At 45.2% G+C, this 10,965-nt stretch overlaps 1 long non-coding RNA gene across 3 annotated transcripts; it reads right to left on the bottom strand.

The window, feature by feature from the left end:
* Positions 1 to 4,985: 4,985 nt before the first annotated feature.
* Positions 4,986 to 9,070, bottom strand: LOC136326504 (uncharacterized). Of its 3 annotated transcripts, none has more exons than XR_010729464.1 (3): positions 8,995 to 9,070; positions 7,459 to 8,019; positions 4,986 to 5,405 (listed from the first exon to the last, which is right to left on the bottom strand). It is a non-coding gene; the product is annotated as an uncharacterized lncRNA (long non-coding RNA). The 3 variants fall into 3 exon arrangements; XR_010729465.1 differs by having other exon boundaries at positions 7,908 to 8,019; XR_010729463.1 differs by lacking the exon at positions 4,986 to 5,405 and having other exon boundaries at positions 6,392 to 8,019.
* Between the last annotated feature and the right edge of the window lie 1,895 nt (positions 9,071 to 10,965).

Here is a 10,965-nt window from a genome sequence, read left to right as displayed (position 1 = left end):
TGAGTCCTCACCAGACCGTGGGTTCTGAGCACCATGACTGTGAGACCCAGGCGCTCACCCGTGGGAACTGGGTGGCACACATGCTCTGAAGAGAGGTCCAGCCACAGCAGAGAGCTACATTCTACCCCTATAATTGCCACCCAAAAGCCTCCTGTAGTGGGAGAGGACGTCTCCAAACTCCAAGGAGAAGGAGGAGCCACCTATCCTATGAAGAAAGGGTTCGGAAGGCGGAACAAGAAAACAGAGATTCTACCTCTGCGAACTGAGGCAATGATAAGGTTTGAGATAAGGAGGAAGATCAAGTACATGAGGTCAGGATCAAACCCTCAGAGCCAGCAGTTGGGTGGGTAGAGAGGAAGGGGAGGAGGGAAGAGCCCCTGGTGAGAACCCAAATGAGCAAGGCTGGTGGGCTGGGGCACAGGTGTGCAGCTGCAGAGGTGGATGGAGAGAGTCTTAGAAAAGCTGGAAGCTTCTGCCCATGTGGCCTTTCAACTCAAGCTTGGGTGCAGAGATAGAAAGGAGGACCAGTCGTCCTCCTTTAGGGAGGACAGTCCTTCTTTTGTAAGTACTGTCCTTTCTTGAAAAGTGTCCTCCTACATGTCCTCCTTTCTGATATTGGAAGACTAATCTGTAAATGTCCATACTCGATCGATGCAGTCTATCCATTGTGTGTGATGTGATGTATCTATATCTAAATGTGTACTTTTTTCTTACAATTATTATTAAAAATTAATAGGCATGTAAGCATAATTACAATATAAAATATTACAAATGTTTTTATTATGCATTTTTATTATAGTGTATTATTGTTGCAATGCATGTTTCTTTTATTTATGATATGCTTTTCTTTATTTTTTGTCCTCCTTTTCATTGTAAGAAAATCAGTCACCTTAAGAGATAACCACTCCCCTTACCACAATCCACCCTGATTAACTCACTGCCTTGCTCAACCCTGAGAATGTCTATCCAGAAATCTAGCTAAAAAGAGGATGTTTTAATTCATTAAAATAAAAGTCTTCAGTGTTTAAAAGACTGAAAGCTACAAGTCAGTGACACTGTTTGTCATGGCCCCCCCCCCCCCCCCCCCCGAATAGGTGGCTGGCTGTGCAGGGTAGCGTCTTGTGGTTGGAAGCAATTCCCAATGAGGGGAACAGCTCTAAACCTTCTGCAGCCAGTCCTTCCCAGCACCTGGAGGATCGGTGTGTTGGCTCTGAAAAGAGAACCTGGCTGAGCACCACAGCATCCATTACAGTCTGCCCCTTGAGCTGCTCAGCTCCATTTACTCCTTATAGCAAGTTTGTCCTATCTGCGAACAGCTCCTCTAGAATTCTGGTCAGTCTGGTTTCCTGTGGGAACTTGTAAAGGAAGAGTTAATAGGAGGAACTACTGCCCATGATATTATAGTTTATTTCAAGGTTGTAATTGATACTCACCATCCCCTCCTCTGCTATCCATTCTAGATCTCTTTCTCTCCCTGGACTAGAATCTAGTGGCTCGTCCAATTAAGTGATTCTGACCCTCATCCCTGGATGGTGTAAGCCTCTAGTTACCTTGCTTTTTCTGGGCTGTGTCTACCATATCTGTTTGTTTACCTTTAAAACTCAGGATGGAGCATGAAGAGATGTCCCAGTGGGTCACCTGGGTGTCAAATATATGCCATATTTTTTGCTCCATAAGATGCACCTGACCATAAGACACACCTAGGATTTTAAGGGGGAAAATAAGAAAAAAAATATTCTGAGCCAAATGGTATGTTAAAATATTTAATAAAATACTGGATTTTTTGCTCCATTAGATGCACAGGCATTTCCCCCTCCACTTTTTTGGGGGGAAATAGTGCATCTTATGGAACAAAAAATGATACTATATATGTGTGGCAGCAAACCTCCCCCCACTCCCTCCCTCCTACTGAAGATCAGAGGCAATTTCCCTGCCAATATGGTAACTTCTTTCCTTGTCTGTTTGGTCTCTTGACACAAGGATTCTAAAGTGATGGGCAGCAGCCATGGCTTAGTGTTCAGTGGGATTCCTCCTGTGTCCCTAGGTAGAAAGCATGACATCTACATGTTATGTACTCTGGGAATAAGGACCATTAGAATCACAATGCTTTAAATTTATTATTATTTTTTACTTTTATTTTTAAATTTTATTTATTTTTAGAGAGGAGAGAGAGACAGAGAGGGAGAGAGAGGAGAGAGAGAGAGACAGAGAAAGAGAAGGGGGGAGGAGCAGGAAGCATCAACTCCCATATGTGCCTTGACCAGGCAAGCCTAGGGTTTCGAACTGGCGACCTCAGCATTTCCAGGTCAACGCTTTATCCACTGTGCCACCACAGGTCAGGCAGAATCACAATGCTTAAAGTTGTAGAGCAGGAAGCACAAATGCCACAAGTGAGTGACAGGGGTTATAGTATGTAAGGTCACTCTGACTTTCACCCCTTGGTTCCTAGAACCAGCATTTTACCTATTGAGAACATTGCAATGTACAAGGGTTGTTGATGTAGGGCAGAGGCCGAGAGAGCCATGAATGCCATATATTTTAAAATGTAATTCCGTGAGAGCCATTTAACAACCCGTGTACGTTATGCATTATCCTATAAAAATTTGGTGTTGTCCTAGAGGACAGCTGTGATTGGCTCCAGTCATCTGCAACCATGAACGTGAGCAGTAGGAAATGAATGGTTTGTAATACATGAGAATGTTTTATATTTTTAACGTTATTATTTTTTTTATTAAAGATTTGTCTGTGAGCCAGATGCAGCCATCAAAAGAGCCACATCTGGCTCGCGAGCCATAGGTTCCCGACCTTTGATGTAGGGTATGTGACACATCACAGAAGATGATTCTCACCCTGGTAGGGTGTCATCTTTGAGCTGGTGCCCTGGCCATATTTTTAAGAGGTCACCCCACTGTTCTGGCTAAGCCAGTGGCTTCTTGGTGGTGTGGTGGTCTGTGATAGTATCAGCTGCTCTCATGGTCACGGGTCCATTGCTACACCTCCTTTGCAGTAAAGTGGATCCCTTGGCTCCACTTTTTTTATTGGAGAGGATAGAACTATATAAACCCTGGAACCGTAGTGCTACCCTGAGACACTGAAGACTGGAAAGGAATTCCATGCCTGGAGTTCCTGTTAGCTTAGGCAAGGTGAATTTCTCTCTCTCCCGGGGGGGGGGGGGGGGGGGTCTGATGTTGTCAACCTGCTACTAAGTGGTCTCCTCAAAAAACGGTGTTTGCAGTTGGGCTGGCAGCTTGGACGTCCAGTCATGGCAGGAGTTACATGAGCCTGGGTGACTGAGGCCCGAGCACATGCAGGGCAGGTTCCTTGACCTGTCCGACAAGGTTGAGCGTAGCAACAGGACCGAATGGAGGCACGATGTTTGCGAGACTCATCCAGGTTGTCAGGTGTTATCGGTATTTGTTCCTTTCCATTGTCGTGGTTGGTCTGTAAAGGCATCAGGGTCTGTTTATCGGTCATCCTGTTGATGGACATTTAGGTTGTGTCCATGTGTTTGGTTGAAACTGCTTCTTTATGTGTTTTATCTCTTTTTCTGTCAATTCCTTGGGAACACAGACTATATTTTGTTTAACCTCCCTCCTGCCCTCCTCCAATCCCCTCTCTCTCACTCAAGTTTTAGCACAGTGCCTGGCTGTGGATACTCAACAAATATTTAAATAGATGAATTATGGGGTGAGTAATATATCAGTCTTTGTATTTCAAGGGGACAACAGTTTCATTATATATAATTTAATGTTCTAACAATGGTGATGCCAATCTTCTGCACGTGCATTTCTTGTAGCCCTTGCTTTTTGGGGTTGTGATGCGGGTGGTGCGAGCCGGCGCACAACCACATCTCCATCCTATTTGATCCCTCGTTTTTGGTTCCTTTGCTGCTATTTTCAGAGGGTGTCTCCTTTAAGACCAGTAGGAACCTGCGTGTAGGGGAGGAGGTCCGGACACGGCACAGACGGTCTGTGCAGATCTAGGCCCACCTACCTCACATGCTTCTGAGTCTCCTTTGACATGCCTGCTCAGCTCTCCCTGCCCGATTTGTTCTTAGCTTTGCCCCCAAGACTTGGGTTTTGCCTTGTCCTCGTTTGAACTTGGTGTCTCTGGCTACTGACTCAAGCTCTGACTTCCACCCATCCCCAACTCTGCTTTTCTACTCTGTACCAGGCGCTGGCATCTCTGAGGACCTGACCTCGGCTCAACCTGCTGCTGGCCTTGTTTCTCCCGCCCGACGCCGGCAACTGGAAGGAACCCAGCCCTTCCACTGGGAGAAAGACGGAGCTGAGTGTGGTTTATCTGAAATAAAGCTGCCTTTAGGGAGGGAACAAACACAGTGATTTAGGAGGGAGCACTTGAACTTAGTGTAGGTGTTATGTTCACGGTACCTTCCTTCTGTTTTTGCTTTTGTTATGAAACCTGTGTTTTGCCAATATGGAATGGAATATTCCAAAAAGAAAAAAACACCCTGGTCGCCTGTCAGTAATTAAAATAAAACTCAACTGTATTTTTAGTTTCTTTTCCAACTTCCTGCACAAAGAGGGGAAAACTTTACTGTTTGGAAACTTTTTAGACCGAGCCTGCTTGAACTGGTATGGCTGACGTACATTCTGTTAACTCTCTATGTCCTTTCCAATGTATTATTCCACACAATTGCAACAAATGCTTTATAACAAAATTTTTGGGAATGACAGTAACTCTGGCTTTGGATGTTGGGAAAAATGACCATTTTAAAATGACAGCTAATTATTCGTTTTGATGGAACGTGGTAATTGATTAAGATGGTATTTAGCACAGATGTTTCTTAAAAGGCAAGCATCCGGAAAATGCATTTTGTAAAACAAAGTCGGCAAACTGCCCAGGAAAAGCCTCTTCACGCTGCTGCTTGATAACTTCTTCACTTGATCTTCCTCAACAGGCTGAGACTCAATAGTTCATGACTTAAGATGTCTCTTTCCAAATATGTTGTTGTTGTTATTGGCTGTTTGTTTGTTTTTTGTCTCCAGGTGAGAAATGAAAGGAAGAGTTACAACAAATCAGTAACCCCCTCCAACCCAGAGCAGGTGAAGGTCGTTCAGGGTCTGGAGTCTGGACCTATGGGATGCCGTGGGCGTGTGACGAGTCATGTGTCCATGGCAGACATGTGCTGATGGCACCAGCCTGCCTCCAAATAACCACCTAGAAGAAGTGACTTCCGACAGGCCATTGGACAGTTACCAACTTCCAGCGCCTTCTTTCTCAAGCACGGAGCAAAAAAGACAACCGGTTCTTCTTAGAAGGCTATGAATATATAGGTCACGCCGTTTCTTTTTAGTTATCTTTAATCTGATTGGTATTGATTTACCTTTCCACACCGATCCACTCAATTCAGGTTTAAATAAAGCTTTCAAATAAATTGTGTACTAAAAGAAAAAAGAAAAAGAAAAAGCCACTTAGGGAGATGAAGGCTGTTAGAACTGTGTTGTCCTTTTTTTTTTTTTTTTCCCCTCCATTGCTATACAGATTGAGATGGCTACCTTTTACAAAATGCCTTTAAAATGTTTTTCATTCTAGTAGTAGGCCGTTTGGGTATTTTTTTAAAGCCCTTTTAGACAGCACAGTTGCTGTAAATATTTTATTTTATGGGGTGTTTATTAGAAAAATTCTGAATCACGTTTACTAGAAACGAAAAGGAATCTGTGTGGAGAGAGGGTTCAGTCTTCTTTTTCACTGATTCGATTTCTCTCCCGTCTGGCTGTATGTTCCCTCCACCATCTGTCAATAAACCAGCCGCTCGCGGGAGCAGTCAACCCGGAGAGGTTGGCGTGGTCACAGGAGCGAGCTTGCTTGTCAAGGGGCACAGGTTTGAGAGATATTGACTACCTAGTGCAGACAACCCTCTGGCTTTTACAAGGAATGCACTTACCCCCCCCCCCCCCCCCCCAGAAAAAACAGCTAAAACCTGCAGACCCAGACGCAGGGCCAGAGTCATACAACTGAAAAGTTTTGAGGCTTGACTCTCAGGTCCTTTCTTTGGAGTCTTCCTAACAATTTATTTCCTTCATTATTTCAAAATACGGAGTCTTCCTACAGTTAGCAATAGTATACTGGACACTTAAAAAAAAATTTAAGAGGGTAGAGCTCATTTAATGTTTTTACCACAACAAAATAATAATAATAAAAAAAAACCTTTTAACATGCTTAATTAAATATGGAACACATTCTGAGTGTTTCACGATAAACAATGTTGGAATAAATGTCCTCATTCCTCATTATTTCATGCTAAGGTGAGAATATCTATAAAGTTCCTAGGAGTGGAACTGCTGGAAGTCAATGGACGTGCATTTATAATTCCGATAGATACTGCTGATTGTTCTCCACAGGGGTTCTTCCATTTCTACTTCCACTGACACTAGAGGCCTCAGCGCCAGAGCCGTACCAAACTCAGATTCCGCCAAACTAACAGGTGAAAGGCCATGATTCAGTGTCGTTTTAATGGGCATTTGTATTTCGTGAGTGTGGCAGAATATCTTCTTTTTTATGTTTTAAAGCCATTTGCATTTCATTTCTGTAAACTGTCCATGCCCATACTTTGCCAATTCTTTAATGGAGTTGATTCTTAGAAAATTATCTTGTAGCGGCTCTTTCTATATGAGTGAGCTCAGCCCTTGGTCTCTAATATGGTAGGAAATGTTTTGTTTCTCAATTTCTTGTGCTCTGATGTTGCTTATTTTTTTTTAGACTAAAATGTTTTATTTTTTTTATAAAGATGAATTTATAAATATTTTATTTGATGATGTCTTGCTTTTGTGTCACAGTTAGAAAGGCCTTCTCCATTCCAAAGTTGTTTAAAAAAAATGCTAAGTTTTCTTCTACTACTTTTATAGCTTCTCTATTTCTCTCTCCCCTTTCTCCCTGTCTTCTCTTTCTTTTCTCTGTTTTTCTTTCTACTTTTGAATCTTTGATCTTTTTAGGGCGGGAATTTGTTTAAATTTAAGAACAGAGATAGCTGACATTCTTATAACTTAATCCAATAGTTTTAGGTTAAATGTCCTTATTTCATTCCCTTGTGGGAATGGAGCTGGAGTGAGCTTCATCAATATGCTACCAAAGACGGTTCTGGGAATAAGTTAAATCTAGGGCAGGGGGTTCGGCCAAGCTGGGAACTGGGTTTGCAGGAGGGAAGTCTGGAGATCATTACTAGGGAAAGAATGGAACACATTAAGTCTGTTGGGGCAAGGACAGAAATGGGAGACGTGTTGGCTGCAGGGGATGTAAGCAGAACCAGGTGCAAGATAAAGGTCAAGTGGAGTGATTCAGAACTGAGCCTAGAAATACTGAGTGTGTCGAAAAGCCTAGCGCATATTACAAGCACATCTGATGGCTTCAGTGAGCTAGCCAGGGCTGGACAATATGTGGGTGCCAAGTCTAGAAAACGAGAGAGAGGCAGGACATACACCAAACCCAAGGAAATACCTAGCGCCGTGGCCAGCGGTTTAAGTAATATCAGGAATGTGTGTATGGTTAGAGGGAGTGGCTGAAATCAGGCAGACAGAAATCTGAAGGTTCAAGAGGGGCAGCAGGTCAGGGCCAGACGGCAGTCAGGAGCCAAGTCCGCTCCAGGGCCAAAGGACAAGTCCAGGTGAGGCAGGACAAGAGGTCAGCAGTAAGGTGCACGAGCAGCCAGCAGATTGAACCACAGCCTGAACAACAGAGGTGAGAATGTGGGCAAGGAGGATGCGGGCAACTCCAAACAGAGATTAAACTGATGCCACATTACTCCGACCATGAAGCTCCAACTGACGCGTTCAACTAGAGCAGAAGTCAATGATATGGCGCCGGTGGCATGGGGAAGTCACGCGACAGAGCAAGCAGATGGCGAGCTTGTGTACGAGGGGCAGCCCAGAAGGCAGCTGGGGTCTCACCCCGTTCCACAAGTAGGCTTCTCTTTCCCGGCATCTCCAGCATCTGTTTCTGCACGGGGGTGGTCTAGGGCAGCGGTTCTCAACCTGTGGGTCGCGACCCCGGCGGGGTCGCCTAAAGCCATCGGAAAATACGTATTGCATATCAGATATTTACATTCCAAATCATAACTGTAGCAAAATTATAGCTATGAAGTAGCCACCAAAATTATTTTTTGGTTTGGGGTAACCGCAACATGAAGAACTGTATTGCGGGGTCACGGCATTAGAAAGGTTGAGAACCACTGGTCTAAGGCTAAGTGAGGTGGGTTTTGCACCCAACTGTTCCAAGGAACATCTTCCCTGTCCTTGAGAGGCGTCGGGGTCCCCTTCAGGGGCAACGATATGCCGACCTGATTCTGGCTAGAAAAGGATTTGGGCAGCTTCTTGAATTATTTATTGCATTCTGATTTTGAAAAAATTTAAGCCTCCAGAAAAGTTTCAAGAATGGTACAACAGTCTCTGGTAGACCCATCGACAGATACTTGAGCCAGACTCTGTCTTAGCTCTGGTTAGGTTGTAACATGGGGGACAGGAAGGGTGCCGAAACCTAGCACTTGGGGAAACTGTTCATGGCAGGGTCTGTTTCAACCAAAAGGCGGTGGTTTTTGGAGCTCAAACATCCTTAGGAGGGAACGCAGCTGAATGAGGATGAGCTGGCTCTCGGTATTCCCAGCCACATTTCTGTAGGTGAACTCTGAAGACTCCAGCCCACACTATTCATTCCTTTTCAGAAGATGACCTGTCCCCCCTCCACAGAGAGAATAATGCTCATTGAGAACTCAAAACAAATCTGCATTTACATGCACTGCATGTAATTACAGTGCATGAGTGGCTGTCCCATTATCAGAAGAAAGGAACCCTGCGGACACCTTTATCTCAGACTCCCAGACTCCCAGACTCCAGAATTTCTGTGAGTAAACGGCCCAGTCTGTGGAACTTTGTTATGGCAGCCTATGCAAATGAATACACCTGTAGGGTCACAGAATAAAGCAGTGGTCAAACACCTCCACTGCAACCTGACACAGATATCCTCTACCTTTATACTCACCATGGTGTTTTCCAAGTGGCGCTTTGGGGTGACACTGGAGAAACCAGTATGACATCTGATGTACCTGTGGTCAAAGGCCAGGTATAGGCTAGACCCAGGCTTCTCATAAGGGTATTTATGAGAATAGGTGCCAAGCCCAAGTCAGCAGGGAGTTACCACGGGTCAGTTCAAAGGTGCTGAGTCAGAAAGGAGAGCACAGGCCACGTGATGAAGTGGACTGGGGAGGGGCGGAGCTGCCAGCAGGAAGCCCCGGCGGTGGCCTGACAATGCCAGGCACAAGAAGGGACAGTGCAGGTTATAGAACATGCCAAGATATCTTGGCCCACACATGTTCCCCCACCTGGTGGACAGCAGGAACTCCGAGGGGCAGGTAGGTCCCGGCTAGCTGCAGACACAGTCGAGTGACTCTCTTTTCAAGCAGGACACGTGCCCACCTCACCAGGAGGAAACGCCAGGAGGAGTGGATTCTGACAGGTCAATGTGCGTCCCAGACCGGGAGCGTCAGGAAAGGGTTTATTACACTCAGCGTTTCCCCAGAGCACTCTGGAGCCATGCTGAAAACAGTCCTGAGTTTGAGGGGGCTGAGTGTGATTGATGGGAAGCTTCATGACTTATTTTGAATTCTGATTTCGTCTCATGATGCTCTTTTCAACAGGTTGCGTTGAAACAGTGCACTGGGCTGATGGAGTCTAGTTTTCAAGCTCCTACCCTGAACCCGTGGATGCTCAGAGTGCTGTTGCCAGGGTGGTCTGTGACATTCCTGCTTTATCCCTCCCGCTTTTACGTACTTAAAAAAAAATGTATTTTTTTTTTTTTTACCGAGGTGACATGCACATAACATAAAATAAGCCATTTTAAGTGAACAATTCAGTGCCATGGAGTACATCCACCACGTTGTGCCGCCACCACCTCTATCTAGTTATAAAGCATTTCCATCATGCTCAGAAGGAAACCCTGTCCCCGTTCAGCACCTGCTCTTCAGCCCTGTGCCTCTCCACATCCCCCCCAACCATCTGTCCCTACGGACTTGCCTCGTTAATGGCATCATACAATACAGGACCTTTCGTGTCTGGCTTCTTTCACTTAGCATGTTTTCAAGGTTCATCCGTGTTCTGATGTGTGTCAGTGCTTTATTCCTTTTCATGGCTGAGTAATATTCCACTGTACAGACAGACCTTATGCCGTTTATATCATTCATCTGTTGACAGACACTTAGATTGTTTCACCTTTTGGCAGCTGTGAATAGTGTTGCCAAGAACGTGCATGGACAAGTATTTGTTTGGGTCCCCCCTTAAGTTCTTTTGGGTATATACCTCACTATGGAATCACAGGGTCCTATGGTGATTCTATGCGTTTGCTTATTTTTGAATGCTTATTCACTTTTTCTTCTTCACTGAAGAAGCTGTCCTTCCTCCTGTTAAGAGTTCAAGTAGAACAAGAGGGCAGACAGGCAAAGGAATACCCCCAGCCCACTCTGACCCCCAGCCTTCCTTCTTAGGAATAATTTCTGGTTCCCAGAGGTTAACAGCTTCCGGTGCGCCTATCTATGCATTTTCTACGTGCATACAAATGATATCCCCTTCCCCGTTTTACATAAATGGGGGCAATGATGTTTTCTGCTTGGAGATCTGTGGAGCTGGTACTCCATCCGTCTGTCCTCCTATCCCTCTCCTTGTCTGTCTCTTGGTCTGGTCTTGCTGCTGGGTGCTCTGCATGTCTGCACAGCCCTGCCCTGAACGTCAGCTCCCTGGCCTCTCTTCTGCCCGCTGGGCAGGTAGCAGGAGGCCCCGGAACGTGTAATTACGCTGTGGAAGGCTGGAACCCAAGGGGCACTGTATTCATTCCTAAGTCACGAAACATACTGTGCTTGGTTGACCTACTTTGTAGTGGAAGTGCTGCCCAGGAAGTGAGAGATAGTATTTCTGGTTTAAAAAACCACTCCAGCGCCTGGGGCAGAGGCCAAGGAGCCAT

Source organism: Saccopteryx bilineata, chromosome 2, assembly GCF_036850765.1.
Source record: "Saccopteryx bilineata isolate mSacBil1 chromosome 2, mSacBil1_pri_phased_curated, whole genome shotgun sequence".
NCBI lineage: Eukaryota > Metazoa > Chordata > Mammalia > Chiroptera > Emballonuridae > Saccopteryx > Saccopteryx bilineata.
This window is presented reverse-complemented; position numbering and strand designations above follow the sequence as displayed.